General features: G+C 39.7%; 1 protein-coding gene and 1 long non-coding RNA gene across 8 annotated transcripts in view; one reads left to right on the forward strand and one right to left on the reverse strand.

Moving 5' to 3' along the window:
- SYBU (syntabulin) overlaps nt 1-14,765 on the reverse strand; it is a 109,545-nt gene extending 94,780 nt beyond the window's left edge. The window contains exon 1 of one of the 7 annotated variants that reach the window (XM_070630844.1): nt 14,627-14,765. The gene's annotated coding sequence lies outside the window, so the exon portion shown is untranslated. The other 6 variants (XM_070630838.1, XM_070630839.1, XM_070630845.1 and 3 more) reach the window with 6 other exon arrangements.
- LOC139085102 (uncharacterized) overlaps nt 1-23,440 on the forward strand; it is a 54,081-nt gene that overhangs the window by 24,016 nt on the left and 6,625 nt on the right. The window lies entirely within an intron of this gene.

Here is a 23,440-nt window from a genome sequence, read left to right on the forward strand (position 1 = left end):
AATAAGCATTGTTGAATAACTCAAACACTCATTTTTTTCTAATTCAGGTCATAATAGTTTATAACACTGTGAAATTTCAGTTGTACATTGTTATTGGTTAGTCACCATATAAGTGCATCCCTTCACCCCTTATGCTCCCCCCAGCTCCTTCCCCCCGATAACCATTAAACTGTTCTCTTTGTCCGTGTGTCTGGTTATCTTCCACATATGAGTGAAATCATATGGTGTTTGTCTTTCTCTGTCTGACATATTTCACTTAACATGATACCCTCAAGGTCCATCCATGTTGTTGTGAATGGGATGATTTTATCCTTTTTATGGCTGAGTAGCATTCCATTGTATACATATACCACATCTTCTTTATCCAATCATCAGTCAATGGGCACTTGGGTTGCTTTCATGTCTTGGCTATTGTGAATAATGCTGCAATGAACATAGGGGTGCACAAGTCTCTTTGAATTGTTGATTTCAAGTTCTTTGGATAAATACCCAGCAGTGGGATGGCTGGGTCATATGGTATTTCTATTTTTAATTTTTTGACAAATCTCCATACTGTTTTCCATAGTAGCTGCACCAGTTTGCATTTCCACCAGCAGTGTATGAGGGTTCTCCTTTCTCCACAACCTCTCCAACATTTGCTATTTTTTGTCTTGGTGATTATAGCCATTCTAATGGATGTAAAGTGATATCTTAGTGTAGTTTTATTTGCATTTCACTGATTATTTGTAATGATGAACATATTTTCATGTGCCTATTGGCCATCTGTATATCTTCTTTGGAAAAATGTCTGTTTATATCCTCTGCCCATTTTTTGTTCAGGTTGTTTTTTTGTTGTTCAGTTGTGTGAGTTCTTTATATACTATGGAGATTAACCCCTTGTTGGATATATGATTTGCAAATATTTTCTCCCAGTTGGTGGATTGTCTTTTCATTTTGATCCTGGTTTCCTTTGCCTTGCAGAAGCTCTTTAGTCCGATGAAGTCCCACTTGTTTATTTTTTCTTTTGTTTCCCTTGTCCGAGTAGACATGGTATTCAAAAAGATCCTTTTCAGACTGATGTCAAGGAGTGTATTGCCTATATTTCCTTCTAGAAGTTTTATGGTTTCAGGTCCTACCTTCAAGTCTTTAATCCATTTTGAGTTTATTTTTGTGTATGGCAAAAGATAATGATCTACTTTCATTCTTTTGCATGTGGCTGTTCAGTTTTCCCAACACCATTGATTGATTGAGACTTTCCTTTCTCCATTGTTTGTTCTTAGCTCCTCAAACACCACTTTTTATATTTAGTTGTAGGCATACAGAGATATGAAAAAGTAAAATTAAATACTTTTAAAAATTTTACTTTTCCATACCTTACTCCAAATACATCACCATTTAGATAAAACATCTTGCTTTATATTCTCAAAGCTAAATACACTTGCACCCCTATGAATTTTATTTGTCATGCTCTGTAACTCAAGATTGTTGAATCAACATTGATACGTCCCTACTTCTCTCACAAGTAGATAAATGACTCCAGTAGCTGACATTGCTGCCTGGGGTGGAGAAGAGAGCAGTTGCAAATGGCTTTTAAAAATTACACAGGGAGGGCCGGCCCTACGGCGCAGCCGTTAAGTTCGCATGGTCCGCTTCTCGGCGGCCTGGGGTTCGCCGGTTCGGATCCCGGATGCAGACATGGCACCACTTGGCACGCCATGCTCTGGTAGGCGTCCCACATATAAAGTATAGGAAGATGGGCATGGATGTCAACTCAGGGCCAGGCTTCCTCAGCAAAAAAGAGGAGGACTGGCAGCAGTTAGCTCAGGGCTAATCTTCCTAAAAAAAAAAAAAAAAATTACACAGGGAGATAATTCTTTCTCAGGCAGTGGGTCTCAACCTTGACTAAATCTTAGAATGACCTAGGAAACTAAAAAATACTGATGCTTGGGGCCCCCATGTGATTCTAATGTGCAGCTAAGGTTGGAAAATATTGCTCTTAGTTTCCATCCACAACAAGGGCATTAATCTTCTGCAATTGCTTTGTTATTGTACCCACATGACCTCTTATAAGATGAGCTTTGGGGCAGCAGGTGGGTGTGAGGAATTAGGGACAGCACAGGCAGCTCTCTATGTTATTGGCAAAAGGATAACTTGGGTAGTAACAATAACCACTGTCACTTTGGGACAGATTTGTGAAGTTCTGCAAAAACAGTATAAGCCTCATTAGAGAGAAAGCTGCCTTAAGGCAGTAGGCAACAACCCTTTCCTCCTTGCTGAGGTGGGAGTTTAATTGGCATCCACATAATGCCAACTGGGACTGGAGCCTAGAGAAAAACTTATATTTAAATCCAGTTTCACCTGCAAGAGTCTCCATCAAGTTGTAAACTAGACTGTTGAATTCATGGTAGCTATTCTTGAAAATCTGCATACTAGATGGTTTAGCAAAATATAATACAGCACTTCTACTAAGTAGTGGATATGACACTTTAATCCTAATTTGTGACAACTGCCAACCAGGAGAACATGTATAAACTCTCATGGGCTACAGAAGCATTCCATGAGTACAACCTCAAAACAGCTAACATATCACATTCAAATTAATTTAATTAAAATGCTTCTAGATCAAGAGCATTATTTCTCAGTTACATTCTAAAGCAAAGCCTGCAGTATAAAATTATCGAGTCTAGAGTAAAAGGTGGATAGAGACTCGCTGAAGCTCAACCACTCAGTCAACTGTTACCTCACTGGCAAGTGTCAGAATGGCTACATGCCAGTGTAGTTAGCAGTTCTCTCCTTGTCAACCAGATTAGAGACACTCATACTGAATAACACAGGAAACAGTTTTGTATGGCTTTATAAAAAGAAAAGCTGCATTTTCCCACAGTGACAAATTAGGGTTAATTTAAAAAAATTTTTTTTTAGTGAAGAAGATTGCCCCTTAGCTAACATACATTGCTAATCTTCCTCTTTTTGCTTGAGGAAGACCGTCGCTGAGCTAACATCTGTGTCAATCTTCCTCTATTATGTATGTGAGACGCCACCTCAGCATGGCTCAATGAATGGTGTGTAGGTCCACACCTGGGGTCCAATCCCACGAACCCTGGGCCACAGAAGCAGAGTGAGTGACCTTAACCACTACACAATTGGGCTGGCCCCATAGGGTTAGTTTTTATAAAACGTATTTTGTAATATTTTTGCAGGAATCCTGAATCAGCCAGTGTAAATTGTTTGCTGTTTAAATGCTCACTTGGAAACAGATTTTCTCCAGATCCCTTTCAACTCCCAAACTAGGCTCCTCTGGAAAAATCAGCAACATTTTCCAAAATATGGTTTAGTTAACCACATCTTCCTTAATATTTTTATGACCAATCTTTGACAAAAATAGAACCCCTGAGCAAAACAAATATTCCTCCCTCATCACCGCAAGTAAACTTACCTATCGGGAAGGAGAAGTAATCAAAAATCACTGTCTCAGGCAAAGATAAAGAGCTATGTGAGGCTTCAGTTCTGGAGCCAAGGGTTGGAGACTTGTTTAAATGAACCCAAGAGTTAGATGGCTGTAGCTTCCCTTGAAAGGGAAGCCAGAGGAATCTGCACTGGTGTGTGGTGCTTCTGGGTGCCTCCCTTTGTTCTAGCTAGAATGCTAACGCTAAAATCGCAGTTTGCATGACTGCTTGCTCAGGGAACGCTGATGCAGTCTGACAAAGCTCCAGCTTAAATATCCTGATAGGGAGAAAATAAGTCCCAGAGATGGAACCTCCCTAGTATACTAATAAAACAAACCACACGGTGAATGTGTAGATCTGACCAGTTGGAAATTTGTAATCACATTAATATTACCACAACTCCTTTGAAAGATATACTGGAGACATTGACAAAAGAAATTTTCCGCTTCTTGTGAATGTCCATTAAGGAAGTCAAGGGCGTGTGTTTGAATTCTTTTCACCTCTTTCTTCTCCCTGGTGTGCAAAATTTTCATTGGCAGATAAAAGCAGGTAGTGTAAAAGAGAAAGAAATTCCTTAGGGCAGGGAAATATAGATCAAGGCATAGCATAATGGGATGAAAAATATTATAAAAAAGTTAAAGCCAAGAAGAGGGAAAAAAGCCTAATAGTGTAATTTATTCATGTGTTAACAGGATACGTTTCAAAGTACAGGAGAAATTTAATTTCAAATCATTTTAAACACTGTTTCTCTTGTATTGGAGGAATATAAAACAAGTCAAAGAGAGAAAGCATTATTATGGGCCCAAGAAAATCCAAAATAAAGAGTTTTTGGAAAACAAGTAAAAATTGACAATTGTTAAATATTATTGCTTGGTATATATTAATAAATAAAGGACATGTAGGAACAAAATGATGCAAATTCCCAAGTTGTACTTCAAATATCTTAAAAACAAATGTTTGCCAGTTCAGACTCCATGTTGCACATTATTCAAAAACACAAACTTGCAATCTGTGGAAATTTTCTTGTGACATTGATTATAAAGTCGAACAATACATTCACTTATAAGTCAATATTCGTATTCTTATAGGTCATTAACTGGAATAAATGTCAATCCTTTTGTCCCCCCTCTATCTGACCCTGTAGTGGGGCCACTGAGGAAGAGCCAGTTTCAGTACCATGGACAAAAGCACCAAAAGCAGTCAGCCTTTCTCTTGGGAGCAGGAAACGTTCCTCTTAGGTTAAAACACAAGAAATAACTTTATTGTAGCCATCTTCCATTTTAATATGTTATAAGGACCAAATGAATACTAAAGAATGTTCAACTGGATACTATAAAGTTTACGTTTTCAAATCCCCTCTATCTTAAGGGAAAACATAATGGCCCTTTTAAAGACATGCATCACTGTGATAAATGCATTTAAGTGTCAGATTTAATGGCTCCTACTCACTCAGACTATTATACCACACCTTTTAAGGTCAATTTAATGTGTATTAATGGTGTGAAACTGATGAAATTATGAAGTGAGTTTCCCTGGGTACAGGTTAAACCAAGAAGGAAGGGAGAGGACAGGTTAATATTACCTTCCACCCCATTCTTCATTTGTACTACAAAAGATGTCAGCTCTGCCCTTGGGGAAGAAATACTCACTGTTAGTAAGTTGAATTTAAATTGATTTTTATGGTTTTAAACTCAGATAACTGTCTTTGGTTGGGTCACCAAAGGTTTGCAGTTTTCTTCAGGGAATAAGAAAATATGTGCACTTCTGAGATTAAATTCATATTTTATTCCATAGTTTCAGAGAAATAGATAAATTGTCACTTCCTTTCTTTCCAGTACTCATCTCGCAGATTCAACCTACAGGGTCATTCAAGATATTCTTACTTTGTAATGTCTCCTTCACATCATCACTGTGTATCAGACAAAATGGTGGTGTTTAATCAATCTAAAATCTGAAATAAATATGATAATAAATACTATTACTATTCATGTGAAAAACTGAAAAATCCAAGGTCCTGTTCCCAGGAATACTTAACACAGCAAAACTTTGGTTCATTGTCTTAGGAAGACTGGAATCTATTTTTGAACTATGACTTTCAAAAATATTAAGAATGAGAAAAATATTCACTTTAATTACTTTTGAAGGAAGAAGAGAAAGTATAAACTCACTACTTATTGCAGTTCTCTTAAGACTGATGGATGACTAAGAGAAGACAGAACTTTGTAGCTACTCTTTTGTTTGTCTATCAAGTAAAATGATCTCCAACTAAAAAGGATGGAACAAAACTCAGTAAAGGAGACCAAAGCTCAGACCTAGTAATGCTACCAGCTTCCTCTAAGGCATTTAGTTCACTTGACAGACAAATTATGTCCTGGGCTTTATAATCTCACCTTTTACAAATCGGGTTATGATAACAATGTTCATGTCTTTGAAGAATCTGGAGATGAAGAGAGATGCCAAGAGGGTGGAAATCTAGGAATGAAGCATAAAGTTCTGATTTTCAAAAATTAGAGAGAAGGGAGACTCTCTAAAACATGGTTTGGTGAGACTGAAATGAAATATTGGGCAATGTTCTTGCACAAATTCAGAAAAAGATGGTTTCTGAGCATTTAGAAAAGGAAAAAAAGGGATTAAATTTAGAGATCAGCTTGGGCTCCAAAGAATAACTTAGCAAGCCTAGCTTCTTTGTCTTTTTTTTTATTTTACAGATTGGGTTAAGACTAGTAAATCTGAGAAGTGGTCAGGATGGAAGTCACAAACTCAGAAGTTTACGTAGACCAGGCCATTAACATAAATGATCTAAGTGGCCCAGCGTACCAGCAAATGGAATGCTAATGAGGACTCTGAACAGAAGAAGTTGTGCTCCAGCTACCACTTATCAGCTTTAATTGATTTTCCCAGGGAAGCCAGAAACCTGGGATTTTTATGTGAATCCTCTTGATTTTAAAAAATTTAACTGCATCCTTTTATTAACGAATACTCCCTGGATTTTTAAAACAAAACAAAATACATCTGTAGACTGAGTCCGGCCCCTAGGCTGCCAGCTTGGAACACGAGGCAGAGCACGTGGGCCTCGATGACGCATCTGGCAAGGTTTCACATAATGTCATTATCAAGAACTTCTGGCTGGGTGACAGTAGAGGCATTGCAATTATGTGAGTTCAAATTTATTCTCAATATAAGGACAATTGGATCTTGCCAGCGATGGAATGGGCTGCCCTTACACTAGAACTACTCACCTTAAATACAATTTGGCAATTCACAAGACCACATGGAAAAAATAACCTGGAGCTGAATTCTGAATTATTTATTTATTTATTTATTTTTAAAGATTTAATTTTTTTCCTTTTTCTCCCCAAAGCCCTCCGGTACATAGTTGTATATTCTTCGTTGTGGGTCCTTCCAGTTGTGGCATGTGGGACGCTGCCTCAGCGTGGTTTGATGAGCAGTGCCATGTCTGCGCCCAGGATTCGAACCAACGAAACACTGGGCCGCCTGCAGCGGAGCGCACGAACTTAACCACTTGGCCACGGGGCTAGCCCCTGAATTCTGAATTTAATGTTAATATTTTCTCATAAGTGTCAATACACTTATATGTATATACATGTCTTCTTTTATTCACTCATTCATTTGAAAATATTTATTAAAAATATACTATTACCAAGCATTGTTCTAGGCTCTGGTAATACAATAGCATGAAACTCTCTGCCCTTATGGAATCTGCATTCTCTATTTGCCCCAGTTTGGACGTTAAGTTATATGGGCGCTCTATGAATGTGTCTCTTTGTGCACTCTCTTCATTCTGGAGCCTTTGTATCCATTCAGCATAAGACATGAAATTACTTTGGATGAAAAGCACTTTACACCATGACAAATAGGTGGTGTTAGCTCATACAATTATTCATTAATTTAAATTTTCTTTCTGAAATATTTATTATGCACCTGCCATTTCTCTGGGGCAAAATGCTAAACCAGACGGGATATAGAGTCAAGAGGTGTAAGCTGGGATAGAAGCGGCACTCCACAGGTGCCCACTTGTTGAATACTTGATGACTCAGCAGCCCACACGTCCTACCTTATTTTTAATCAGCCTTCCACAAACTTAAATAAAGTAGAGAAGAGGATGAAATCATCTGCCACCTGGTAGTGGTCATTCCAACATCATTAGGACTCCCCTGGGGAAAAACACCTTGAATTTGTTTTTAAATCAGGCCATGGCAGACTGATTCCAAAATGAGGGGGCAAACATGGTAAAGTCTTGTGAGAGACCTACGAATGAGTCTATTCTAATCCAATTTCTTGGTTTTCTATCTGTATCGATAATAGGGTAAGAAAAATGATTTTTAAAAATTACTGAGTATTAAAAATAATCCCATCTGATTTTGTAAGTATTTCAGGTTTTTAAAAACAAAGGGCCAGAAATAACTGGGGAATTCAGTTTGTGACTGAGTTTATTTTTCCTTATATCGATTCAGTCATGGTCAAAGAATTAACATTCTTTTCTCTCAAATCTGGATCTTGCTAGTAGGTAAGGTCTAGGAAGATAGTTTTCAATTGTACAAGAGGCATGCCAATGTTTCTTGAGAAACAAAGTTAAAAACAGAGCAACAAGCAATGGATCATTTTAATGCTTGTAAATAGGTTGTTTAAATAAAAAAAGAATCACGGCCCTGAAGAATGCTTTTGTAAGCCACATGTTGTTATATATATATATATATATATATATATATATATACAAAATGTTGTTTGTTTCCTGTCTGTTGAGTGAACATTCTCACTGAAGTTTGATGGTCATAAAAGTTCACTTTGGAACCAGCAGAAGCAAAGTTCCTTGAAAGTATTTTTAGGAATGCTGCTGTGGTCCTTCCAGATTCATCTACCTATCTTTGCTTATATAATTGGTTTTTTTTGAGGGGGAGTATTAGCCCTGAGCTAACATCTGCTGACAATCCTCCTCTTTTTGCTGAGGAAGACTGGCCCTGAAGGTCCAGCTCATATAGTTTTTTAAAATTCACTTTGAGAACGCAAAGGTTTCTCATCCATGGATTTTTTTCAAAGGGATTTCTACACCAAACCAGATGCCACAGAGTTTAAGCAAACTGAGTTAACATACTCTGATAAGAGAGACTGAAAAGTTCACATCCATAGGACTGGAGATAATTTGAATAATCATTACCATAAATTATAGAAATAAAAAGCAAATATAGCTTCTACCTTTGGCAGAGCTAAATATACTTGATACTCCACTCTGATAAAGAATTAAAGTAATTTTAGGAATATTTTATAATTTAAAAAGCTCAGTGAAAGTTGTTTTTTTTCCTAGAAGGAATAGTAGGTCATTTCTCAAATGGCAACTAGGATGTGGGGTGCCCTCGTTCTCTCTTCTGTTACATCCCTGATCAGGAGCTGTTCTGTGGAGCTAGGCTTGCCCCCCTCACCATTGCCTGGCTCTCCTCCCAAAGTCTTGCCATTACACAGTGTTCCCGATGTGCTGGCTGTACCACCGGTGGCACGTGGGATGATTTGAGGTGGTTCATGGATAAGTCTCTTCTAAAGTTATATATTTAGTTTTACATATTTGGAAAAATGTAACTATCATATAAAACCTGGTATGTCACGGATATTATTCCTTATATGAAAACTAATTAAAAAAAATAGTGCGTCAATTTAAATGATAACATTAAATAAACAGTAGTACAATTTGTGCTTAGAGATGGTTAAAATTGTGACGCCTACTAGAGTAACTGAAGTTCCGGAAATAGTGCCTTCTCCATTGGAAAAGGATGTTTCTTTGGTTAGAAGCGTGTATACAAGAACCTACCTTTCCTTTGCTAGGACCTGTAAGGACCTCAGTCTACAGGACTACCAAAGCTTTAGTTTTCTATTTCCTTCAGGAAGGTATTTAGGTGTTCTGGGGCTTCTGCCATTGGTGGCCAACCGCAAAGAAGAAACACCAAGAAACTGGTGATGGTAGCTCTAAAAATCCACAAAAGACTTTCCAGATATTTTAATTACCTTAATTTACATTCCTGATTTCTCTCAAAGAGAGAAGTCATTGTGAACATCTGTTTCTTTCTATAGGAAGCCTATCTCCTTCCATCACTTCTGCTCTGTGCTATCTATCCATTTAATCACCTGAAGCACAGAAAACATCCTCCTAAGAAAAAGGGGAAAGACTAATTGTAGACCTAAGACGGCAGTATTTTCATGAAGGAAAAAAAGAAAGAAAAACACTAGGCTGTTATTTTAGCACACTAACTATTCAAAGGGGATACTTTCTCCCTGTCTTACAAAATTTTAAACGGATAACCTTAAATTAATATCTCTCGTTAAGATGCTATTTAGTATCTCCAGAATACACTGATATCTCAGCATGAGTAGTAATACCTCAGAAGTGCATACGGTCTTTTAAAATATCAAATAAAGAAGTATACAAGCCTTAATTTGTATCATACTTAAATAGTATATATAGCAAAACAAGGTACTTTGTGTACATTCAGATTTAGCAAAATAGCCAGTGTTGGAATTTGATGTACTTACAAAATGACTCTAAAACAGCATTTTTATTTTGAAATAAAGATAGATTCATAGGAAGTTGCAAAGATAGTACAGAGAAGACCCACGTACCCTTCACCCAGTTTCCCCCAGTGATTATAAGTTATATAACTAAAGTACTATATGACAAAGACAACACAAAAAAAGAAATTACAGGCCAATATCACTGATGAATATCAATGTAAAAACCATCAACAAAATATTAGCAAATTGATTACAGCAGCACATTAAAAGGATCATATACCATGATCAAGGGGGATTTATTCCAGAGATGCAGGGATGGTTCAACATCTGCAAATCTATCAACATGATACACCACATTAACAAAATGAAGGGTAAAAATCACATGATTATCTCAATAGATGCAGAGAAAGCATTGGACAAGATACAGCATCCATTTATGATAAAAACTCTGAATAAAATACTTAGGAATAAATCTAACCAAGGAAGTGAAAGACCTGTACACTGAAAACTATAAAACATGTTGAAACCAACTGAAGAAGACACAAGGAAATGAAAGATGTTCCATACTCATGGATTGGAAGAATTAACATAGTTAAAATGTCCATATTTCCTAAAGCAATCTATAGATTCAAGACAATCTCTATCAAAAGAAAAAATGAACAAATGGGACTACATCAAACTAAAAAGTTTCTGCATGGCAAAAGAAACTATCAACAAAATAAAAAGACAACCTAACAACTGGGAGAAGATATCTGCAAATCATATGCCTGATAAGGGTTTAACATGCAAAATGTATAAAGAACTCATATATCTCAACAACAAAAAACCAAACAACCCCATTAAAAAATGGGCAAAAGAGGGGCTGGGCAGGTGGCACAGTGGTTAAGTTTGCACATTCCACTTCGGCGGCCCAGGGTTTGCCAGTTTGGATCCTGGGTGCGGACTGCTTGTCAAGCCATGCTGTGGCAGGCATCCCACATATAAAGTAGAGGAAGATGGGCACGGATGTTAGCTCAGGCCCAGTCTTCCTCAGCAAAAAGAGGAGGATTGGCGGCAGATGTTAGCCCAGGGCTAATCTTCCTCAAAAAAAAAAAAAAGTGGGCAAAAGATCTGAGCAGACATTTTTCCAAGATGGCCAACAGGCACAAGAAAGGATGCTGAACATCACTAATCATTAGGGAAATGCAAATCAAAACCACAACGAGATATCCCACCTCATATCCATCACAATGGCTATTATTAAAAAGACAAGAAATGACAAGTGTTGGAGAGCATGTGTAGAAAAGGGAAGCCTCATACACTGCTGGTGGGAATGTAAACTGGTACAGCCACTATGGAAAACAGTATGCAGATTTCTCAAAAGATTAAAAATAGAACTACCTTATGATCCAGCCATTCCACTTCTGGGTATTTATCCAAAGAACATGAAAACACTAATTCGAAAAGCTATATGCACCCTATGCTCATTACAGCATTATTCACAATAGCCAAGATTTGGAAGCAACGTAAGTGCCCATCAATAGATGAATAAAGAAAATGTAGCATATATATACAATAGAATATTATTCAGCCATAAATAGATGAAATTTTGCCATTTGCAACAACACAGAGGGACCTTGAGGGTATTATGTTAAGTGAAATAAGTCAGATAGAGAAAGCCAAATATCGTATGATTTCACTCATATGTGAAAGATAAAAAATCACCAATAACAAACAAATACATAGATAGAGAAATTAGACTGGTGGTTACCAGTGGGGAAGAGGGTACGGGGAGAGTGAAAGGGGTAAAAGGGCACATTTGTATGGTGACTGATGGCAATTAGACTTTGGGTGGTGAAGATGAAATAGTCTATGCAGTAAGTAGAAGTTGAAATATAATGATATATACCTGAAATTTATATAATGTTATAAACCAATGTTACTTCAATAAAAAATTAATTAAATAAAAAAATAATAAAGTACTACAATATCAAAACTAGGAAATTGACATTAATGCAATGTGTGTGTATAGCTCTATGACATTTTACCACATGTGTAGATTCATATGACCATCATCACAATCATGATACACAGCCATTCCATCATCACAAAGATCTCCCTCATGCTTCTCCTTTATAGTCACAGACCCCTTCATCCCATTTTTAAGCCCAGCCAACCATTAGCTTGTAAAATTACTCTTCTATGCTTATTTCTTACATACTTTTACTAAAATACGAAAAAGCCACAGGACTGGGTGTGAAGAGATGGCTGGTTCTAAGTTTGCCACTGGCTAATTCACACCCCTGGACAACTCACTCTCTGCCAGCCTCAGTAGTTCATGTAGAAAAACGTAGGTTTGGGGCTGGTCCCTCGGCTTAGTGGTTAAGTTTGGCAGGCTCTGCTTTGGTGGCCCAGGTTCGTGGGTTCAGATCCTGGGGGTGACCTACATCACTAGTCAGCCATGCTGTGGCAGCGACCCACATACAAAATAGAGGAAGACTGGCACAGATGTTAGCTCAGGGCTAATTTTCCTCAAGCAAAAAAAAATGAGGAAGATTGGCAACAGATGTTAGCTCAGGATGAATCTTCCTCAGCAAACAACAACAAAAAAAGCAGGTTAAGACTATTTTTTTTAGGACACCACCATTTAACAACTCATACAGTTATTTACTCTCATTTATGATACCATTTTAAAGACCATTAAATGCAAACCAAGTTAATAAAATATGATTTAAATATGTGGAGATCAACAAGGATTGAAGTGTTTTAAATGTATTCTGCATTAAAACAGCGACATTGTCAAATAACTTAGGTAACCAAAAGCTGCATTATGATAATACATCGCTCCTCTAAAATCTAAAGCAAGTAAAAAAATGATTTCACTTGGACCCATCTCGCAAGGTGACAGGTACTACTGTTCTCCCAAATGTACAGGTGGAGACAACTTGGCCCTGCCATTACTTCCTTTGTCCCCAAGGGCACCTTTTGGGGAGGAAAAAGCAAACATCCCGAAAATGTGCCTGGCCAAGTATCTGAGCTGGTGACGCTGCAGCAGAAACTGTAAGGTGAAGATTCTGAACTGTGGGGTTCAAATTTGGCCGTTTTCTGAGAAAGGAGATTCAGACATTGGAGCCGCTCTTGGCTTCCGCTGCCCAGTCTGGGGTCAGAGGACCCGCAAGGAACCTAGCAGGGGGGTTTCCTGCTTTCCTTTACGTCACTACTTGCTCGACAGGGGAGAACAAGCAGTTTTCCCCCAGTGACTCCTTCCATTTAAACCTTTAAGAATTTCTTCCCTGGCACCAATTTAAGCTTACAGATCTTTTTCTCTCTACAATTCACTCATTTTGAAGCCACCCAGCAGGAGGATGTTTGGAGCTCATCAACTGAGGCCTTCAACAACATATTGATGAAAAATGGGTCCCCCCCACCCCCCACCTCAAATAATCTGTACGAAAAATCCCCCGAGGAAGCAGAAACTTGAAAAGTGTCCTTTGGGGACTTTGGACCATCCACGTCTTTGGCGCTGTCTCCTGAGGCTTTCATTTTAGATAGCATGAAGTCTTCACTGAACCTTCCGTATTAAAAGGCACCATTTCTAAGCCCGACTCTCGAGGACAACTAGTAAAGGGCGATCCAAAACAAATGACCTTGTCAACCTTGCCTGTTGCAACGACGAGTCCAGCCCAACCATCTCAATAACCAATCAATCAGGGACGCCGTCCCCTCAGGCTCCCTCTGCTGAGCCTCCATTTCCCAAGATCTCCTTCTGCGGGTCCCGAAACACTCTGGACAACCGCACGCCCTGGAAGGGGCCGTCCCGGGGTCCCGAGCGCCCATCTCGGCCCTCACTGGACCGCAAGGATCGGTGGCCCGCCAGTGCCTGCGGGCACATGCAGCAGAGCCCGCACAGACGCCCGGTCTTACCCTTTCTCTGCTGGAAGGGCCCCATCGCGCCGTCCAGGAGGAGGCATCTGCGCGCGCCCGGGTGGCCGTGGCCCCGCTGGGCCGGGGTCGGGTGCGGACGAGCCCCGGCGCCGCCGCAGCTGTGCGCTCAGGCTCGGGGAGTCGGGCTCGGCCGGCTCCGCCCGCGCCAGCCCGGGCCGGACACGTGGTGCCTTCGCCACCCGCACGCTCGGGTCCCTGCGGCCCCTCGGCCTCCGCAGCCGCTGGAGCGCGGCCGGGGTTGCGCAAGGAGTGGGGAGAAAGGCGGGGGCCCAAAGGGCCGGCACCAGTAGGTGGGGTGCAGGGACGCAGCGGGGAGGGCCGCGCGCCAAGGGCTCCAAGGTCCTGCTCCCGGGGTTTCCGATCTGCAGGCTCCGTCCCTGTCGCCAGGGCCCCCGCCGCTGGCGCTGCACGCTCTGTTTCCAGGAGCCGCTGGGGGCGGGGGCGGCGCACTGCAGAGACTCAGGGTTGGGGGGATGGCCAAGGGCGGAGGATCTGCGGCGCAGACCCCCTTCTCGCGCCTGCCCGGAGACCCGGGGCCGCTGCGGGCCTGGGGCCGCAGTCCGCTGGCGGTCTCCACTCACCGCAGCTAACGAAGACGCTGTCCCCGCGCTGGTGATGCAAACCACAGAAAACCGCAGCGTGCACCTGAGGTGCCCTTTAGGTCTGTCCCTCCCTGGGAAAACTGTTCTGATGACCACAGCCTGTCTGTCTAGGGGCAGCTAAGGAGGCACCGCCCAAAACTGGAGAGGAAGACTTACCTGCAGCCGCAAGTTCTTTCCGACTTTACCAGTGACCTTGGGCGCCTCCTCTAAACAAGGTGCCTCTGAATTTCCTAATCGTGGGGATGCACGTAGTCATTTACTTTCTAGCTCTCAGGAGAAAATGGCGATTGGGTTTAAAAAACAAAATACAATACTCCAGACTTCTTTAATAGCAAATGCAATGTAGATATAATTTGTATTGACTTTCGATAAGGCTGAAGGAAACCTCAGAACTGGAAAGAAAACGGTTCTAGTTTGCTAGTCCAAATGCAACACTAATTCCTCAGCCCCACTACCTGCTTTTCTGGGGAGGTGGGTTTCTGGAGATTGGTGGAAAGACACTTTCTTCCCTCAGAATTGCCAGAGGCCCAGGAGGCCCCGTCAAGAGCATTCAGTTTTACTAAAGACCTTCATGATGCAAATGGTTGCATCTGTCCTAGCATAGCTAAGGGTCAAAGAGCAGCCACCACGGTCAGGCTAAAGGCTGTTCCGGGTGAGTTTCTAACTGTTATGTTATCTGCTTACTTTTAGATTAATCCTCATTTTTACCCCAAAAAGGAGCTTTCTGTACAGAAGACCGCTTTTGGAGAACAGCATCCCTGTCCTCACGCTGACCCTCTTCTTTTCCTGGCTCCCCTTCTCACCCTGTGCACCAGAGTTTAGCACACACAGTCAGCTTAAAGTACAACAGACTTCTGTTTATGTGTGTGAGAACTTTACCCCGCAAAGTTTACACAGTTGAAACCCAGCAGTCTCACATTACTTAACTTGGCACATATTAAATGCATGAAATGTTTTATTCTGTTGTTCCAGCTCATTTTCCTCTGGTCATCCCTTCTCCCCTTCTCTGATCACAAGGCTCAGACTCTAAGATTTCTTCTCTCTGGTGTGTTTTAAATCTTGGAAACCCCCTCCTCCATTAAAAATGCAGATTCATATCATAATGGAACCCCATCACATCAAAAATTCTTCTTTCACCAAATCTTGACATTACTAGGTATTAGTATATACCTTGCCTCCTCCCACCTCCTGGCCTCATCCAAGGTCCAGCCAGTGAGTTTAAGCCCCCCTTGGACGGTCAATGGAGATAAATCCACCCCTTTGGCTTCCTGTCAGATCTGCTGTCTGCACCTTCTTTTCCTTCACCAACTATCTCATGGTCTCTTGGAATTGTGTCCTAGGAATTTGGTTTTCTCTCTTCCTTCTATGCATAATCCAAGCTTCAAGACCCTCTGCATCAGATATTCCTAGATTGTTCCCTTTGAATCCCTCTTAGTTCTTTAAAAGATTGTTGTGAAGCTAAAAAAAAAAGTGCGTGTAAAGTGCCATGGGAATGTAAGCCTACTGGCTTTAAGGATAAGCAGGCTCCTGTCCTTGCAATTTTACAGCTTCCTTTAAAACAGGGATTCCAACCTATTTGGAAGGAAATGTCATTAGATTTTTATTCCGAAGCCTTCAGAGCACTGGGATTGTGTGTGTGTGTGTGTGTGTGTGTGTGTGTGTGTGTGTTGAGGTGAGGTGGGGTGGGGTGAGTATGAGAGTAGTTCAGTGGGGAAGAGAGAAGGGTGACTTGGTACTGATGAGGAGTTCCTGAGTGGGCAGCACCAAGTGGATTAGAGGATGGAGGAAGAGAGAGGGAAATCTTGTTCGGAATGGTTTTCATCAGTGTGAATGGGCACAGTGTTGACTGCTGGGGAACAAAAGGAGGCGCTTGTCCCTTGGAGTTTAGCTTCCGATTCATTGTCAATATATGTCCTCCACAACGCGTCTTCTATAAAATGACCTTCGGAAATTAAGAACACAAAAATATCTCTAGACAACTATGAGCACAAACTGCTGGACTCACTCTTTCCTGGACACATTGCAAGAATGCAGTGTAATTGTAGAAACTGTTGTTGAATTCATTTTAGGAGTAAAGTTTAAACCAGGAGGTTTATAGAATCTTGGAGATTGAAGGGACTTTAAAAGATTGTCTCATCTAGCCTTTGAGATGTTGTATCAATCACGCTCCCTCAGTGTTTGAGTTCCTTGTTTCTTCTGTCTGGCACCCAACTTCCCAAAACCCATGTGTTTCCAAGCCAGGGCTCATTCCTCATGGCTACTAAAATATCTTTCTTTCTTACCTGCTTGTTTCTTCCTAGATTCTAGACTACAGAAAATTCTCTGTTGATTTCTCTAGACTTGAGAATAATGTTAAATAACTAGCTCGCAAATAGGAAGGTTCAAATGGTGCCCAGAAGCCACATGGTGCTATAAGAAACTCAAAGTTAAAGGAAAACAAATTCAGTTAAAGTGATTGCAAAGAAATGTCAACCTTTCTTTTTGGGGGGGCTAAACTGTTATTGTCTTGGGCTAAGAATATTTGAAGTTTAGTTCTTCCCTGCTTTCATCAAAATAAGTAGAGCTACTACCTGTGTGTAATTAATTTATTCATTCAGCAACATTTACTGAGTACCATATTCCAGACCTATCTTGTTTTCCCTTTTCCTCTTTCCCTTTCCTTGCAGCTTGTTTGTTACAGTGTGACTAGGTTGATATGTTTCTCCTCCAAGTTACCAGGTTGAAGAGGAGCTCAGATTTGCTGAGTGTGTTCTATATCCCAGGCACCAATTTACACAGTCTAAATTATTACGTTTTTGTTAAGAAGTAGTTATTCGTACACTTTATTGATGAAGAAAAGAAGATCCACGACTCGCTTACAGTCACACAGCTAGTAAATGGTGGAGTGGGGATTTGAACCCAAATATTTCTGATTACTCTGTATTCCTATTCACTGTAGGGCTTTCTGGAGCCCTGCCTTCACTCAAAGGAATAAGTCAAATACTAAATGCTACTGCAGGATGGACAGGGAGTTTTGGTCATCTTTTGTCCACTCAACTCAAACATGCCAATAGCTTTCTCTTTTCCTATAGAAAGGGCTGGGCTCGAGTCTAATCAAAAGCCTTGGGAAGACAGTAGAACCATGTTAGACTCCCTCAAACCACACATATGATGATGAATTTTATATGACCATAAAAATATTTAAAGTATTAGCCAAGACAACAACTTTTATTCATAACAGATACGTTTAGTGAAATGAGAGGCAAGGTGAATTTGAGCAGCACATATACACTCTCTGAGCCTGTAGCTCTTGATCTATAGAACTAAACTAAGTAATAAACTAAGTAAACTTCACTATAGAACTAAAACAGAAGGAATAAGTACAATGCTCCAGGAGTCTGAGGTGTCAAAGGAAATAATGGAAACAAAAGTTCTTTGAGAACTATAACTGTGTATACATTATTGTACATGACCATAACAAAACAGCTAAAGGGAAATTACATGGTGAAGTAAGTGGAAAAGGAATATATTGTAATTTAAATAAGCTTTGATCACAAAGTCATGAACTTTTAGCATAAATGGAAAATTTAGAGATTAATTTCCCTCACTTTACAAATGAGGAAACAAATGCCCAGAGAAAGTAAATTGCCTGCAGTCACATCACATCCCTAGGAATATTGTTGAACATTCTAAAATAAGAAAGTGGTACCGTAGGACTAGGCAGAGTCAGTCAATAAATATGTATTGAATACCTACTATATGTCAGGCACTGTTTTAGATGCTGGGAATGAAGTGTTGGAGTAAACAGTTTGCATCCTGCTCTGCAAGATCTGATATTCTAAGGAGAGAGTCAGGCAAAAGATATGTGAACAAACACGATCCTTTCAGGCACTGATACGTGCTTTAAGGAAGTTAAAATAGGTAATATGAGATGATGCCAAGGTTTTTGTTCTGAATAACTGGTGGATGGGAGTACGGTATACTTTGATGAGGCAGGATGTGGTTGAGGTGATGGTTGGGACGGGGATGGGAGAAATGATTAGTTCTGTTTTGTTCATGGGAAATGTCAGATAATGATCAGACATCCAAATGGGGCTCTGGAGTGGAAGTCTGAAGCTCAGAGGCTGGATATAAACATTTGAGAGTCTTTATCACATAGATAGCTTCCAAGTCACGGAGGTTTTCAAAAAGTGGATAATTTATTCTTAAATATAAAGGGCTTTCTTTGATCAGGTTGCTGCGCAAGCAAGGTGGGTCAAACATATCTTAGCTTATCCCCCCAAAACTAAAGCCACCCGAAGCTACTCAGCCATAGGCTAGCAGACCATCACCATAGCAACAGTGTCTTGTCAAAGGGGATAGGGAATCTTTTCTCATTTTGAGGCTTCAGTTATATCTGCCATTTTAAAATGAAGGTGTTGGTGACCACACAGTTATTCCTTTTGCTAAGGCTCAAATGTGTGCCTCAAATCCGTTCCAGTGACTGTTGTGTGAGGAGAGACTAGCAGCTCCTCTGCAGAAAAGGGTTTTCATTATCACGTGTCTAACTTCTGAGCTGGACTTAGATGATAATGGCTTCATATTTGTCTTTTTAAGATATATGTGTAAAGCCATCACTCAATTTAGATTTTCTTCTCGAAATTATCTTGAGAGCCTATTTTTGCTTATCTTTTCATTGCTTATTTATTTATTTATTGAGGAAGATCAGCCCTGAGCTAACATCTGCCACCAGTCCTCCTCTTTTTGCTGAGGAAGACTGACCCTGAGCTAACATCCATGCCCATCTTCCTCTACTTCATCTGTGGGATGCCTGCCACAGCATGGCTTGCCAAGTGATGTGTAGGTCCACACCCAGGATGCAAGCTGGAGAACCTTGGGCCCCCAAAGTGGAACGTGTGAACTTAACCTCTGCACCACAGGGCTCTCCCCCTTATCTTTTCATTTTTATGGGTTTTAGAAAATTTATCTTTCACTGCTTTCACAATAATCTTTATTTAGCACTCTGGTAGCAGTTGCTGTTATGTGCCAAAAGAAGTTGTTCTTAGGTAAAATTTCTTTTGGTTTAGAGGAAGAATAATGAAGTCAGAGATTACTGATTTCAGATATAATCTTTCTCAAGGGGAAGTCTGTGACCTGAAAGGCCCTCTCATGCCTGTAAACACTCAGGTTACGCAATGACTTAATGTTCTACCTTTAGAGAATAATTTCCCCTAGTCCAGCATATGATTTTCCTTGTAGTTGCATTTTATTTTTTACAGTAAAAATGTACAAGCATAGTATAGAAAATTTAAAAAATACAGAAAAGCAGCAAGAGGAAAAAGAATCATTTGCAATCTCTCACTCAAAGGTAAATACTAATAATATTTGTGTGTATATTCTTCTTATGTAATACAACAAAATAAAAATGGAAGTGTACTGAATATACTGTCTTCTTAAATAATAACTTTTTCCTGATCACAAAATAATACGTTATGGAAAATTTAGAAAATAGTTAGTGTGAAAAAAACCAGAAAAATAAAAATTACTTATTATCCCATTCTCTGAGGTAACCATTATTACAAATTTTCCTACATTTTTAATGAATGTACACATACATATGATATATATGTATTTTTTGTTAAAACTTTGAAACTTGATTTCTCCACAGGACATCATATGTAATTTTTTCTACTATTGATTAATCTGCTACACAATTCTTTTAGCAGCTTTATAGTATTACATCATATGGCTGCACTATACTGTGTCTGCGAAAATGTAGATATTCATGCAAAGGAGTAGGTTCACATCAAATTAAAATGAATGTCTTTAACAGTTTTATGCAAGGTAAATCAAGATAATAAGGGGATCAAGGTCACTGTTAAGCAGAAAACAAGTAGCAAAATAGCAAGTTTCTAAGATCTGTATGAAAGAATTAGGGCAGCCCCCAAGCTTGTTGATGATGCGTATATGAGTGTAGGGGTGTGATCAGGGTATTATATTGTAGGTCAACTATAGCTATAAAAATTACTCAAAAGGTATGGAACAATGTTAAAGCGCTCATGTATTTTGCACAGTATAGTTATATACACATACACAGATACTGATACAGGAACAGATATAGGCATAAATGTAGGACATCATCACCAAATTGTTGCGGTTTATGGAGTTAATGTTTTCAGTTTAGAGAATAGTTCAAGCTGGCACTGATCGTGCAGGCCTGGATGGAAGAACATTCTAAGTATTCATTCTTTTGGAGAGCAGCTGAAGGAACCAGTAAAACAGGTTCCTACATTTTATGCAACCAGTGTGGCTCTTTGACAGGGTTAATAATGCATTTCACAGTGAACTTCACGGGCCAGTACCTCCCACTCAGCAATATTTTGGGGCTTGTTAAAAATCTGGATTTCTGGAGCCACCCTAAACCAAATAAATCAAGTTCTCAGATTGAACACACTTCCCAGGTTATTCATATGGAAATCAAATTATTAGAATGGGAATTAATTTAGAGAATTAAGAAAAAAACACCTGTGAGTCCCTTAGCATTAGGGATTTTTTTTTCTTATTTGTATTGCTGACACCTAGCGCAGTTCCTGGCTTATGAGAGGTGATGGTTATATTTTTTACATTGACTATTTGTTTTAATACTTGTAATGTAATAAGTCCTTGCCTTGTACTATAATATGTTTCTCCAAAACATCTTGTAACAACTTTTCAAACAATCCTCATAATCTCTGTGACTGTGCCTTGTATCACACTAGGAACTTAGGAATGTTGATTAGTGAATGGCTAAAATAATGTGTGGTGACACCTAGTTGCTCTTACCCCAGAACAGTGGGCTACTCCTGATTACCTGGGATGCTGCCTTCTGTCCCTGAAAGGATTCCTTTTGGGAGTCAAACCCTCTGCATTTAGCATCTGCCAAAATTTCCACACGACCGTGGATGAATGACGGCTGAGCCCTCCTGACTTCGACTTTGTAATCTATAAAATAAAAGAAGTTTTGCAGAGATTCCATGAGATAGTACTCATGAGGACACTTTGAAATCAATAAAGTAATTTGCAAATGTAAGTTATTATCCTTAGCCTCTCCATCAAGGTTATCACCATCAAGAACTTTTCTACCTGCCTCACTTCTCAGGAGATCCAATCACGGCCCATTTACCTGTGGTAAGCTTGAGGCAAGATTACATTTAAGAAATTTGTGAATGTGTGAGATCCTTAAGAGACAGGGATGGCAAATAATTTGACCCATGTCCACCATTCACCTATGGTATCCAAGACCAACATCACTAAAGAATTATGGGGGGCAGGCAAAATAAGTGAAGAGGATTGAGAGGTACAAACTTCCAGTTATAAAATAAGTGTCAGGAGGATGTAATGTACAGCATAGGGAATATAGTCAATAACATTGTAATAACTTTGTATGGTGACAGATAGTAACTAGACTTATCGTGGTGATCATTTTGTAAGGTGTGTAAATAGAGAATCACTATGATGTACACTTGCAACTAATATGATATTATATGTCAATTATACTTCAATAAAACAAAAAAGAATTATGGTCCTCTGCTTCTTATGTGTTCAAAAGTCGCCTCACAAGCTTTCTCAACACAGTGCCACAGGCAGCCCCTGTAATTGATAGCCATTGATCCTTCAGTAGAACCTATTTGCCATCTCTGATATAGGATAAATCTATATATACGTATGTATTGAATTTGAGTTATGCACATATTTCTTGAACATGTGAGGTTATATTGTGTATGCAAAGGATGTGTGGGCTGTGTATATATATGTTTGTACATATATATGTGGATTCTGTATATATATATATGTATGTATGTATTATATCTGAGATAGTATTGAGTATAACATAGGAGTGTGTGTATGTGTGTGTGTGTGTGAAAAACAAAGAGACACCAAGAGGCTATTAATGCCATGTTTTTAGGCTAGGCTTTGACATTAAAAAATCACTATCAAATCTACTGAAGGGAATTGAAAGAACAGTATGAAGATTGTGTGGGTCTCCCAGCTGTCAGCAAGTGTTAGAAGCAGCCTCTCAGCCCAGGTGCCTGAACCAGAGTTTCTATTTTATTGCTGGGGAGACCACAGCTGGAGCCTTATTTTTTTGAATAAGGATATGAACCTGACAGATTTGGATAATTTAGCTTTACAATGAACTGGATGTGATAATTAAATGAGATCTTAGTTTAGTTCCCTTGTGGTGAAAATACTGGTAGTCTTTTGGGATGATGTCTCAACCGTATCCCTTAGCATCTTATTGGAGTATTTCATGTTCTAAATGAATTCTCCCCTTCAAATAAAATTGTTCCTCTACTAATACACTAGCCAGTGTTAGATGCTAGATATGCAAAATCCCTGATCTCCCAAACTTTAGATTAAATGTTTCTCTTATGTGCTCCCATAGCACTTTTAATTTGCACTATTAAAATATATATCACAGGGACCGGCCCGATGGCGCAGCGGTTAAGTGTGCATGTTCCGCTTCTTGGTGGCCCTGGGTTTGCCGGATCGTATCCCGGGTGCAGACATGGCACCACTTGGCAAGCCATGCTGTGGTAGGCGTCCCACGTATAAAGTAGAGGAAGATGGTCATGGATGTTAACTCAGGGCCAGTCTTCCTCAGCAAAAAGAGGAGGATAGGCAGCAGTTAGCTCAGGACCAATCTTCCTCAAAAAAAAAAAACAATCACGTTGTGCCATAATTGCCTGTGTCTCCAACTGAAGTACAGACTCCTGTAGGACAAGACTGGTTCACTGTTGTATCTCTACTACTTAAACCAGGGGTTGGCAAACTTTTTCTGTAAAGGGTCAGATAGTAAACATTTTAGGATGTACAGACAATACAGTTTCCGTCTCAACTACTCAACTTGCCAATATAGTGCGAAAGCAGCCATAAAAAATATGAAAATGAATGGCAGTCACTGTGTTCCAAAAGAGCTTTATGTACAAAAAACAAGTGGGTTGAAATTTGTTCACTATTGCTTGACGTGTG

Source organism: Equus przewalskii, chromosome 8 (assembly GCF_037783145.1).
Source record: "Equus przewalskii isolate Varuska chromosome 8, EquPr2, whole genome shotgun sequence".
In the NCBI taxonomy this organism is placed as follows: domain Eukaryota; kingdom Metazoa; phylum Chordata; class Mammalia; order Perissodactyla; family Equidae; genus Equus; species Equus przewalskii.